The 12,728-nt window shown below is 37.3% G+C and overlaps 1 long non-coding RNA gene across 1 annotated transcript in view; it reads right to left on the bottom strand.

The window, feature by feature from the left end:
- The window catches only part of LOC118764714, a 17,372-nt gene extending 8,150 nt beyond the window's left edge, over nucleotides 1-9,222 (bottom strand). Inside the window, exons 1-2 of the long non-coding RNA XR_005000519.1 lie at nucleotides 9,211-9,222; nucleotides 32-36 (exon numbers count right to left, since the gene is read on the bottom strand). This is a non-coding gene — a long non-coding RNA (uncharacterized LOC118764714). The remainder of the gene's footprint in view (nucleotides 1-31; nucleotides 37-9,210) is intronic.
- Between the last annotated feature and the right edge of the window lie 3,506 nt (nucleotides 9,223-12,728).

Below are 12,728 nucleotides of genomic sequence, written 5' to 3'. Positions count from 1 at the left end.
TCATAAAAAAAGAAAAAAAATATTGAAACACAGTTTCTATGTAGACGCAGATGCGCGCAAAACACGACACACTGCTCCGAAAATGTCTAGTACGTGTTAATAGTTCGTAAGATCTTCTGCAGTGTAGACACTTTGTATTGAGGAATCAGCATTCCATGAGATAAGATCATATCTTTTGGAGTGTATATTAGCAGTGAAATATTTCAAGCGAAATTAAATTTTAACCATATCGCCTAATTTAATTTTGGCACAAGTAATATATGTGTGTATGTGTATACATATTTTCACATGCATATTTATGCACACACACACACACACATATATATATATATATATATATATATATATACTGCTGTGTCTGGCGAGAGTCAGAGTCTTTTAGTGCCTTATAACTTAACACGCTCACCGGTATAATTTCCAATTATTTCTTTGTTATTTTTCTAAAGTTTTCGTTGCATCTTGCAACCTTTTCAATAGTTTTGATTCTCTTCGTTAAAGAATCTCGCAAACCAAATCCAAAAACGATATATATATATATATATACATATCTCTACTCATATCAGCACTCCATATATACGACGGGCTCCGTTTACCAAATTCACTCACAAAGCTTCCGTCGGCCGGAGGTTATAGTAGAAGACACCTGCCCAAGGTGGCACGCTATGGGACTGAACCCAAAAGCATGTGGTTGTGAAGCAAGCTTCTTAGCACACAGCCATACATGTGCCTATATATATACGCCTATATATATACATATTGTTATTATTATTAATATTATTGTTGTTGTTATTATTATTATTATTATTATTATTATTATTATTATTATTATTATTATTAAAGTTGCGAAAACATCACAAAAATATCAAAAAAAGCTATTCAGTGTTTCACGTTCCCGTTCGTCGGACATTTTAGATACCTCAAACAAAACTGTCCGACGAATGGGAACGTGAAATTCTTAGATTTTTTTTGTTACATTTTTGTGATGTTTGCGCAGCTTTAATAATAATAAAGCATATTAATCTAACTTCTGGTATTCAAGTACTATATTTCCCACCTTATTTCACATTTATGTGCTTAGTTTGGCATATATTGTGTTAGCAGCTAATTTCCCGCTGTTGTTTCAAATTTTGGAATGTATTTTTTTTTTTTTTTTGGAGAATTTCTATTTTGGAATCATTTTGGAATCTATGTTGTTTCTTTTTTTCTAATTGATTTTAGTTATTTTTTGTTTATTTTCAGATCATTAAAATGGAATATCAAGTTATGAAAAACAAGCATTTTTGACACCTCCTTCTTTTTGCTTTTAATCAAATTCTAAGGCCGCAACCGCTACTCGCGACATTTGTGCTGTGTATGGAGAGGGTGCTATAGCTGAAAAAACCGCTCGTGATTGGTATGCCAAGTTCAAAAATGGAAAATCTGACTTCAAAGAGGCACCTCATTCTAGCCGTCCAACTTTTGCACGAGAAGTTACGTCAAAGGTCATGGGAACTGGCAGAGAAAATGGAATGCTCCCCACACTACAATCTCCGCTGGTTTGCTTGTTCGTCAGCGCTCAACTCATGGACACAAGCAACGATTTCTTTCACGAATCGTTACTGGTGACGAAAATTATTCCTGTACATCAATAGGAACCCGCATGGAATTCTTCTGCTACATGACAACGCTCGCCTTCATATTGTCAATATGACCAAGGAAGCCATTCAAACGCAGGGCTGGGAAGTGCTACCATATCCACCGTACTCTCTTGATTTGGCACCAACGGATTTCCGCCTCTTTCGATCTCTTTCAAATGCTATACGCGGAGTTTCGTTCAATACGGATGCAGAATTGAGAGCATGGTTGGATCAATTCTTCGAGTCGAAATCAGGTGATTTCTACAAATGAAGAATTTAAAATATCGTTGAACGTTGGGAAGAAGTTGTAAACAACAAGTGTTAATATATTATTGATTAATTAGTTGTTGTTTTATTTTTTAAAACCTTTTAAAAAGTTATATTTAAAAAAACGGCGGGAACATAGTTGCCAACCCAATATATATTATATATATATATATATATATATATATATATTATGTATGTATGTATGTATGTATGATATATATATATAATATATATATATATTATATATATATAATATATATATATATATATATATATTAATATATATATATATATATATATATATATATTTATGTATATATATTATATTACATATATATGCATATGTGTATGTATGTACACGATAGAATTTTACATATTTTCCTTCTAGCAAATTCATTCACAAGGATTTAACCAGCCCGGGGCTATAGTAGAAGTCACTTCACCAATGTACCGTGCAGTCAGACTCAGAAACCCTGTGATTATAAATCGAGCTTTTAAACCAAATAGACATACCTGCGTGTAGTGGGTCCTTAACAGAAGCAATAGATTATCTACTTGCTTATGTCAATCCATCAAATGTGATGGCAAGGTTGATCCAAGACAACGTCCTCCGTCTACAGCTCTTTGTTTCTCATAGGAGTGGATGTGGCTAATGAGGTCTATACGAGATAGGTGGATCTTGTGGTACTAAAGGCATTGAATGTGTACCAGGATCAACCTTCGCAGGGGGCTGAAGACGATGTCTCCACCTCGTCTGATGCAGTCTCCTTCCTTCGGTTTCAAAGCGCTTTGCTCTAGCATCATAAAATGACCTCCATGCCTTAAGATTAACAGCAAAGCTCTCCAAAAAACTGGAAATGACACCGCGTAAAATGAGAGACCGTTTGAGATTATCATGAAAACCAAGTTTTAGTCGTCCATGATGCTACTTCTAGCCCCAATCTCGCTGACGAGGACTATCGTTGGTAGTCGGTTATCTGGCACGCAACTCCATGTCACCCTAGCTGAGAACAACACAATGGCCCCAAGGCATTTGTAGTATAAAGAAAAATAACATTTCATAAAAGGATAAGGGGATTTGTAAAAGAAATTTCAGACCGCAAAATTAACGACACGGGAAAATATTTGTTGCTGTAACTGGTAAATGGTACTTTGATTTTCTTGTTCATACGTAGTCAGATGTGAAAGGTGAACACCTCTGAAATTCTATAGGACATCCGTGACTGTAGCTCAGAGGGGACGAAAACTCACGTTCCATGCGTTACTGAATTAGGTATAAAAGTAAGTAGGGCCGAGTATCCGGTTTCCATAGTTTTCCATAGTGATCGAGATAAAAACATTTCCTCCTTTACAGAAATTCAATCCGTCGCAGGGTTCCTCATTTACTCATTTATACCTGAAAGATTTTGCTCAGGGGCTCACCGGTCTTGGATTCGAAACCACAATTTTATGATCGTGGGTGCAATATTCAAACGACTAGGCCACACACCTTCATCTGAGATGAGGAGAGAGCAGCTAAATGGTTTGAGTTCTTTGTAAGGAATAATGGTCAGAATGTATTCAACACAGTTCAGACTTGAGTGCTGTTGTTAATCCTGATGTTGGTGGCGGTATTGGTAGTGGCGGACGCAGCCGCGACGATGAAGAATGGGGTGGGGTGGTGTGGCGGTGGCAGTTGTGGTCGTGATTTTTGTGGTTTTCTTGATGGTATTGGAGGTGGTGGTGATGGTTTTGGATTAAGTCTACATCCTCAAAACTCGTTCAGTCCTGCCATCGAGCTACCTTACCGTTCCCGTCAGCATAATTTCATCGGTAAGATTTGTATCCACCAATCGGAACTACGGTAGAAGACAAGACAGTCCGGCAAGAAAAGCCTCGTAGGTTGATTAAATTCGTCAATACAATCATACTGGCATACAAAACAGACGCCATGATTTAATTCGGCATGTCTACAGCTGCCAAATATGCAAACGGGTTATTTCATTCACCAATAAACAAGAAAATGAGCCCAGATGTCGATAAAAGAACGATTTAAAATTACAAAGATGAAAACAGCAATGACAAGCTGTATGAGTGGAATACCTGTTGTCACAAGTGATTAAAGCAGCTGGAACTAAAGAGCACCAAAGAATACAACAAACATTCGACAACAAACAGTGGAACAACAATAGCAACAAATTTAAAAGTAACAAGCGTGAAAATAAGAGCATTAGCTGCACCTGCAGCAACGGGAACGCTCGAATATTCATCCCGAGCTATAATTTAACTTAGAGGTTTAGTAATATGAATGCAGGTGGGGAGTTTTATACTTTGAATTACCCATTAGTTATAGGGGGAGATCGTAAATGAGAAATAAATTCGTAGTAACGACTGCGTGATACTTCAATCATTTGCAAACAAAAAAAGAGGCCACTTACATAAAACAAACACACGCATACCTACAGACAGAGAAACTTGGAGATTATACATGACACCAGGACACCGGGACACTGGGACATATATGTGAGTGTGCATATACGTTTGTGTGAAGAGAAGGCGGCAAGCTGGCAGAAACGTTAGCACGCCGGGCGAAATGCTTAGCAGTATTTCGTCTGTCGCTACGTTCTGAGTTCAAATTCCGCCGAGGTCGACTTTACTTTTCATCCTTTCGGGGTCGATAAATGAAGTACCAGTTTCGCACTGGGGGCCATATATAATCGACTTAATCCCTTTGTCTGTCCTTGTTTGTCCTTTCTGTGTTTAGCCCCTTGTAGGTAGTAAAGAAATAGAAATAGGTATTTCGTCTGTCGCTACGTTCTGAATTCAAATTTCGCCGAGGTCGACTTTACCTTTCATCCTTTCGGGGTCGATAAATGAAGTACCAGTTTCGCACTGGGGGCGATGTAATCAACTTAATCCGTTTGTCTTTTCTGTGTTTAGCCCCTTGTGGATAGTAAAGAAATAGAAATAGGTATTTCGTCTGTCGCCACGTTCTGAATTCGAATTCCGCCGAGGTCGACTTTACCTTTCATCCTTTCGGGGTCGATAAATGAAGTACAAGTTTCGCACTGGGTTCGATGCAATCGACTTCATCCCTTTATCTGTCCTTGTTTGTCCCTCTATGTTTAGCCCCTTGTGGGTAGTAAATAAATATATACGTTTGTGTGAAGGCGCATTACCTAGTGTTTAGAATGTCTTCCTCGGTCGTTAGAACGTGGGTTCGATTCCCGGATCAGGTGACGTGTTGTCTACTTGAACAAAACACTTCATTTCACGTTGCTTCTGTCCACACAGCTGTAAATGAAATAGCCTTCGGATTAGCGGGAGATTTTAACCTGCTAGTGTAATGAGTGACGTGGCATCAGTAGAGGTCTAAGACAATGCGCAGCGGATTTGTTATAAGCGACGTATTACGGCATGTAATACAATGGTCGATATCGTGATATGTATATATGTTAGTACGAATTCGTAAATATAAATATAGCGAGAGAGACACACACACGACCTAGGGTGGTTTATTTCACAGGTGATCTAAACGATGAGGAACGCTAGGTATGTCCTGTAACGGATTACTGGGGTTCCAAGGTTATAGCCGAGACGGTAGTTATGGAACCATAGCAGATTTCCGATGCAGCGGATATATGATTGTTAAACAGGACGTGTCATATACGATATTATTATAGGAAGAAATTTGTCTCTATAATAATATTGTATACAATTCGAGAAGTTTGCCTTGCCTTAATGCTTTTTGTTTCTGTTTAACAATTATATATATATATATATATATGTGTGTGTGTGTGTGTGTGTGTGTGTGTGTGTGTGTGTGTGTGTGTGTGTGTGTGTGTGTGAAGGCGCTTGGCTCAGTGGTTGGAGCGTCGAGCTTACGATTGCGAGGTTGTGAGTTTGAATCACGGAGCGGGCTGCGTGTTGTCTTCTTGAGCAAGATACTTTATTTCACATTGCACCAGTTCACTCAGCTGTAGAAATGACTTGCGGCGTTACAGGTGCCAAGCTGTATCGACCTTTGCCTTTCCTTTGGATAAAACTGGTGGCGTGGAGAGGAGAGGCCGGTATGCATGGGCGACGTCTGGTCTTCCACATATATATATATATATATATATATATATATATATATACGAACAAAACGCCCCTCCCCCACGTCCAATGGAGAGTGCTGAGTTGTCAAACATTTAAACCAAATTTTCTCAACCTAAATTTCAGACACCAGCAAAAGAAGAAATAAAGATAGACTTTTTTTCTATTCCATTTTCACATGGAATCGATTTTTGCAATTTTTTCAAAACTTATACACGCCCTGATGCCGTCGGTATCTACATATCAAATTTGACCGCAATCGGATGGAGAATGTCCGAGATCCTAGAAACCACACACACAGACAGTGAGAACGGATTTTATATAAGAGATATATATAGTCAGTTCAAGAAAACAATCGATGCAAATAAACAAGTAAAATTAACTGGCAAGAGGACGTGTACAAGGAATGAATATATTAGCTTGAGGGTTGGCCAGATAGAGAGTTTGACATTTTCCCCATAGCGCGCATACTATCTCTCGCGCGCACATTCACACACATATATATTCTATTACTCTAAGTTCACGTAGCGACATGGAGGAATTTTTGGTCTACAACTGGTTGTTGGCTTCGAAAAATAATAGTCAAAAGGAAAGAGGGAAATAGAGAGTTGCATCTGTGAGACACCCGAACGAATGCGTTATATTGTGGGAACTAGGTAATCTGGTTCAGTAAATTGTAAACAAGGTTATTAAGTATATTAACCAAATGTATGACATCATGTGACTCGTCGTAATAATAGGTGACTAAGATGTTTACCCTTTAAAACATTTCGTCGAACTTTATATGTGTATGTGTGAGATTGTATGTTTGTGTGTGTGTATGTATATATATATGTATATATATGTATATATATGTATATATATGTATATATATATATGTATATATATATACATATGTGTGTGTGTGCGTGTGTGTGAGTGTCTGTGTGTATGAGAGGTAATGAGTCATTGAGACCCAAAGGTGTCAGGTCATATGTCTGCGTGTGTATATAAACATTTCTTTTTGTAATGAGATAAAAAAAAACAAAGGCTGTGTAGATGTTAGAACATTTGGAGATTGAAGGTCTTACAGCTGTTTCCAGGATGTCTGTTATATCCCTTCATCGAAGACGGTATGAGACAATGGTTAAGTAATAGTTAATTTAGGATAAGATACAAAACAGAGAGTGAGATGGAAGAAAGAAAATACACGTGAGATGTGTAGGGATATTGCATTTGTAGACCCACTTTTTTTAAGGCAAAATGGTATACATATAAGATTTCAATACCGTATGAGTAAAATCCAATAGTATTTAAAATTGGTCATCCCAAATATAGAGTTTATACAGCGTCATTGAATATACGTGGCTGTCTTGAAGGGATTTAAAATTGACTTATCTTGGATTTATATATACAAATATATATATGTATAAGGATAAACATCATGTTAATGATTTATTCAGGTAGACAGCATGCTATAAAAAATTATACATTAAATTGATAATAACATACATGTCGAGGCGCAATGGCCCAGTGGTTAGCATCGCGATTTCGATTCCCAGACCGGGCGTTGTGAGTGTTTATTGAGCGAAAACACCTAAAGCTCCACGAGGCTCCGGCAGGGGATGGTGGTGATCCCTGCTGTACTCTTTCACCACAACTTTCTCTCACTCTTACTTCCTCTTTCTGTTGTAAGTGTATTTCAAAGGGCCGGCCTTGTCAATCTCTGTGTCACGCTGAATATCCTCAAGAACTACGTTAAGGGTACACGTGTCTGTGGAGTGCTCAGCCACTTACACGTTAATTTCACGAGCAGGCTGTTCCGTTGATTCGGATCAACCGGAACCCTCGTCGTCGTAACCGACGGAGTGCTTCCAATAATATACATATGTATATAATGGTAGCAAGCATGCTGAAGTGCCAAGACCTTCAAAAAACTACCAAAAACTCCAGAAAAACATACGCATAGGTCGTTTTTACTCTTCCTCCTTTAATATAATTATATACATATGTATTTTATTATTCTTTTAATGTATAAATTGCCTATAAATTTTTATAGCATGCTGACTATATGATGAAAATCATTAATGTGATCTTTACCATTATATTCTATTATGAATTAATAAATAGAATAAAATAATTAAATTATTTTTCTCCTGCCCGGAATAGCCCTTATCACTTCGCTATTCTTATAATATATACGTGGCTGTCTTGAAGGGATTCAAAATTGACTTATCTTGGATTTATATATACAAATATTTGTATGTAGACGCGTGAATCTGCTTTGTATGGCATGTACAATTATTTGTATTTATATTTCCCGTGTTTCGTGTTGACGAAGGAAAAAACCTCTTTATGGTTTTAATTCAGAATTGGAACCATTTCACAATTAACATGTTTTTTTTTAATATTCTTTCACTACTCCGCTTTCAGCCATGCATATGTATATCTGAAGTTTTTGGTAGTTATTTTTTTAAGGTTTTAGCACTTTAAACATGTTGGTGATACGTCGTTTTCCCTCTTGCGTCCTTAATATAATTATATACATATGTATATTATTCTTAATTATATATATATATATATATATATATATATATATATATATTCTTTTAGTTCTTTCAGTTATTAGATTGTGGCCATGCTAGAGCATCGTCTTGAAGAATTTTTTAGTCGAATTAATCGACACCCTTCCCGTTTTTCAACTTTTTATCAGTCTCTTTAGCCGGCGTCGCTAATTACAGGGACGTAAAGAAACCAACATCGGTTGTCAAGCAGTGGTGGGAGACAAAAAATTCATTGTTAATATTACTTAAGGCAACAAGGTTGCGATCTAGCAGTATCGTCAGCACACCGTACAGAAATCTTAGCTGCATTAAGTCCGTCTTCGACTTTGCCTTTTATCTCGCGGTCGACTTTGCCTTTTATCTTTTCGGGATCAATGAAATAAGTATCAATTGAACACTAGAGTTGATGTAATCGACTTTGGTACAATCCACCCACCCCCAGAATTGCTGGCCTTGTGTCAAAATTTGAAACCAATATTACGTAAATCTGCGAACTGGCAATATCGATAGCAGGCTCGAATTGTGCTTGGCGGCATTTTGTCTGACTTTACGTTCTATGTTCGAATTCCGCCGAGGTCGAATTTGTTGCTTATCCTTTAGGTATCGATGAAATAATGACCAGTTGACTCCTGGTGTTAATGTTATCTACTTGCCACCTTCCCCAAAATTTCAGGCCTTGTACCCATAGCAGAGAAGATTATTAATATTACATGTCGGACTGACCTTTTCAAATCTACGGGAAAATCAGCATAATAGTTTTCATATGTCTAGATGTTGCGCTTGCACGCATTGAACCTTTCTACATTTGTGAAGAAAAGAAACTTGTCTGGCAAACATTGTTATGTAGCTGATTTAGAAACAAGGGGAGAGAGCTGGAATGACCACTCGAGCACTTTTCACGTAGTTTACTCATAGACTTCAAAAGTATGTAAAGCTAAAGACAGGGCAATGACTAGATGCATCTACTCCAATGTACTAATAAAATCTGCAAATTCGAAGCTGTTTGGAACTCCAACTTTTTTACTTGTTTCAGTCATTTGACTGTGGCCATGCTGGAGCACTGCCTTTAATCGAGCAAATCGACCCCAGGAATTATTCTTTGTAAGCCTAGTACTTAATATATGTCACTTTTTCCGAACCGCTAAGTGACGGGAACGTAAACACACCAGCATTGGTAGTCAAGTGATGTTGAGGAGACAAACACAGACACACAAATATATACACACACACACATGCATATATATTCAGTTTCCGTCTACCAAATCCACTCACAAGACTTTGGTCGGCCCCCGGCTATAGTAGAAGACACTTCTCCAAGGTGCCACGCAGTGGGACTAAACTCGGAACCATGTGGTTCGTAAGCAAGATACTTACATCACAGCCACTCTTGTTCATAAATTTTAGTTAATCTTATCTCAAGAAAGATTAAGGCAACTTTAGTGGCACAATGGCAAGCACACCGGTATAAATCCTTAGAAGCGAGCTGGCAGAAACGTTAGCACGCCGGGCGAAATGCGTAGCCGTATTTCGTCTGTCGTTACGTTCTGAGTTCAAATTCCGCCGAGGTTGATTTTGCCTTTCATCCTTTCGGGGTCGATAAATTAAGTACCAGTTACGCACTGGGGTCGATGAAATCGACTTAATACCTATGTCTGTCTTTGTTTGTCCCCTCTGTCTTTAGCCCCTTGTGGGTAATAAAGAAATAGGTATAAATGCTTAGAAGCATTTCATCAATCTTTACGTTCTGAGTTCAGATTCCATAAAGTCAATTTCGCCATTTCACCCTTTCGGAGGCAATAAAATAAATAAGAGTGAAGTACTGGATTCGATGTAATCGACTTGTTGCCGAACCCGTTGGCCTTGTGCCAAAATTGGAAACCTATCACCAGGCAGATAAGGAAAAATAAACATAAGGCGTAGGAGTGGCTATGTGGTAAGTAGCTTGCTTAGGAACCACAATAAGGCGGCGAGCTGGCAGAAACTTTAGCACACCGGGCGAAATCTTTATCGGCATTTCGTCTGCCGTTACGTTCTGAGTTCAAATTCTGCCGAAGTTGACTTTGCCTTTCATCCTTTCGGGGACAATAAATTAAGTACCAATTATGCAGTGGGGTCGATGTAATCGACTTAATCCCTTTGTCTGTGCTTGTTTGTCCCCTCTATGTTCAGCCCCTTGTGGGCAATAAAGAAATAAGAAGTCTTTACATGAGACACCATACGAATTGCAATGAGCAAAAATATTATACAACAAATCCGGTGAAGAATGAATCAAGTTTTATCTTTTATGTGTATCAATGCATTTGTGGGCACTTTCTCTCAGACAGCTATTGCAATATGCTCATTAGTCCAACCACATCACAGGATTTTCATGATCTTCAATTAATTGTGGATTATATGTGTGAAAATTAACTTGAATCTTCTTCGAGAAGAAACTCTTGAAATATGATGCAGTACCTTCATGGATGTTTCGGGAGACGAAAGAATATCTTGGAAATAGCATCCTCTAATCAAATCTAGGAGTTTTTTTTTGTCATTATCTGAACGCGTAACAGCCTCTTTGGTCTACTATCTAGATCAGGGTGTCTCAACCACATTCATTTTATCCCTGGATCCCTTTGATAGATATTTTTTTCTCGTGGACTCCATAGATAATTGATGTTTAAAAACTAGTTTTATTAAAGCTTCTTTCAAAATTCGTTTTTCTTTTCCCACATTAAGTTGTGTAGATTGAACTATATAGAATATTCTAAATAGAATATAGAATATATAGAACATAGAGAAAGAACTTTAGCTGTTTCTTGCAATACATACTAACGCATACATCTAAAGCAAAATCTATTCTGGGGTTGTTAAGATATTATCGTAGACCGCAAATTTACTATTCTTTTCATTCTTCCCACTCCCAAATTTCATATGGACACTCAGGAGCCGTATAGAGTCCGACTGAGGACCACTGATCTAGCACCTCTAAGGATATATGGACAAGAGGATTTGTTCTCTCTATGTAGGTGCAGGTGTGACTGGATGATAAGAAACTTGCTTCCAAATCACATGGTTCCAGTTTCAGTCCCGCTGCGTGGCTATTTAGACAAATGTCTTCGCCTAGAGCTCCGAGCCGGTCTCAGCTTTGTGAGTGGATTTAGTAGACGGAAATTGAAAGAAGCCCGACGAATGTATATGAATATATCAATATATATGTGTATTTGTGTTTACGTTAGTCCCTCATCACTGCTTTGCAATCGGTGTTGGTTCGCTTACGACCAGGTGACATAGCGGTTCGGGGAAAAACTGAGAGAATAAATGGCAGGTTTTAAAAATAATATGTACTGAGGCCCACTTGCTCCGATAAATCACTTCAAAGTGTTGCTCCAGCATGGTCACAGACTAATGTCTGAAACTGGAACATTAAGAACAGAAGTTACTGTACTGTCGATCGTTCATTTGAGTTTCGTTAAAAGATGTTACTATTGGGGTTTAGAAACATCGATAACGGATTAAAGATCCTCACTATTCCAAACTGTAAGGAAATTGTGAGTAAAAAAATAAACAATAAAATTAATAATAAGATATACCTTAAACACAGTCGTGTTCCAATACAACAGATAGGAGTGAGTGTGTGTGTGTGTGTGCATCTGCGTGCGTGCGAGCTTGCTTAAGTGAATTTGTGTTTTCCTGTGTATATATGTGCACCTGTACTTGTAACTATGTTTATGATAGTGTATCTCTTCTGAGATTAAGTGAGACATCCGTGGATACATATGTTCGCTTGAACAAGAAAATATATTTTTTATAACGTGAACAGCAAAGGTTTCCTCTCACTTCTTAGTCTATTATTATTCTCTTTTATTTCTTATTTCTATACATTCTTTTATTTTCTTCAATTTAATATTTTTTAAATTTGTTTTTATTGGAATTATCTTTTAATGTTTTTTGTTTTCGTTACTTTTTTTATTTTGTTCACACTATGTTTATTTTCATTTATCAGAATATATATGTAGAACAGTTTTTATTTGCACACTTGAATTTAACTTTAAGGTAAAAATTTCTCTTTAAAGAAACTATAACATCAAGAATAATTTTCTTCGGCTATTGATTATCTTAATATTTTCCCACAGACGCAAACGTCTGTTTTCCGTCACAATAACAAAACAAAACAAAATATAAAATAAAATAGCAAAAAACAAAACATAGAACAGAAAATAGAAAAAAAATTGCTTGTAAACAAGTG

The sequence above is a fragment of the Octopus sinensis genome, linkage group LG9, assembly GCF_006345805.1.
Source record: "Octopus sinensis linkage group LG9, ASM634580v1, whole genome shotgun sequence".
Classification (NCBI taxonomy): domain Eukaryota; kingdom Metazoa; phylum Mollusca; class Cephalopoda; order Octopoda; family Octopodidae; genus Octopus; species Octopus sinensis.
Note: the sequence above shows the minus strand (reverse complement) of the source record. Positions and strands in the feature narration are given on the sequence as shown.